This window comes from Cyclopterus lumpus, chromosome 16 (assembly GCF_009769545.1).
Source record: "Cyclopterus lumpus isolate fCycLum1 chromosome 16, fCycLum1.pri, whole genome shotgun sequence".
Lineage (NCBI taxonomy): Eukaryota > Metazoa > Chordata > Actinopteri > Perciformes > Cyclopteridae > Cyclopterus > Cyclopterus lumpus.
The window spans coordinates 11,732,896-11,734,032 of record NC_046981.1 but is presented as its reverse complement, the minus strand read 5'-3'; the positions used below and the strand labels follow the sequence as shown (position 1 = coordinate 11,734,032).

Here is a 1,137-nt window from a genome sequence, read left to right as displayed (position 1 = left end):
TACATTTAGAGGAGAATGGGTTTTCATCATCAGGGATCAACGATGGCAACGATGAAACGTGTTTGTTGTTCTTATTCGTTAAACCTTTTTCAAGTGGAAGATGTATGTGGACATTACACTGTATAGTCCTTTGTAATGGATTTTTATCAATAAATACAATGTATATCCAATGAGAGGGTTCACTAGTATCCTAAATAAGTGAAAAAATGGAATCACCGTACACATTACCAATGTTTAATCAGTATTGACCTGTAAAGATGGACCAGCTGCTCTCACACCAAAGCACTCGCATGTAATCTACTCACCAATGACACACGTGTGTGCCATGTGGAACCAGCTCGAGCAGCAGTGGACATGAAGAGGCAGCCACGTGGTCCAGCCTGGTCCGACTCTGTAGCTCATGGCAGTGTTGTCTCTCTGCAAGACAACGAAGAGGAGAATTCTGAATGTCGATCGGATGTAGGCTTGTGGGCTGAGCGTGTGTGCATGTCCGTCATCGCTGTATGACTTTATTGTCTAAGACTTCAGGCCTGTCACGAAAGTTCCTGTGACTGACAGACTTGCTTCAAATGGGGCATTAAATAGCTCGCATTATGGGGGCTCATTATGGCTTCTTTTATCCATACAAATCGAGAGCCAGCGTGACAATGTGTTATTAACTTCCCGACAATAGGGCTTTGCAGACGTGCAATCACATACGCACGCAAACACATAAATAAATGCACGCAGAACTCTCAATGCGTCTATTTTACCGTAGCAGCAGGAGGCTGATATGAAAGAGCAAATGCTCAACACAGCAAAGAGTGTTCGCAAGTGCTGCAGAGGGAGCCCAAACTGCTGGCTGCACCGCATTAACATTACCTCGTTCTCTTTTACTTCTTTGTCTCTCCCATTACAATTTCTCTCTCATTATTGCCGTCTCCACTATTCTGCCTTTCTCTCCATCCTCCTTTATTCTTCTCCCCCCCCCTCCCTCTCATTCTTGAAATCTCCCTTGATCTCCCTCTCTCTCGTTCCTCTTTATCTGTGTGCCCTCATCTTTGTTCGTCGAGAGGGGCTCAACAGAAGATGCAGTGTTCATTATATGGAAATGTTCCCCATGGTACATTATCATAGATCCTGACCCTTTAGCGCTGA

General features: G+C 44.6%; 1 protein-coding gene across 1 annotated transcript in view; it reads left to right on the top strand.

Moving 5' to 3' along the window:
• The window catches only part of pitpnc1b (phosphatidylinositol transfer protein cytoplasmic 1b), a 16,362-nt gene extending 16,192 nt beyond the window's left edge, over nt 1–170 (top strand). The window contains exon 10 of the mRNA XM_034554306.1: nt 1–170. This exon is cut by the window's left edge and continues 1,140 nt beyond it. The gene's annotated coding sequence lies outside the window, so the exon portion shown is untranslated.
• Nucleotides 171–1,137: the final 967 nt, after the last annotated feature.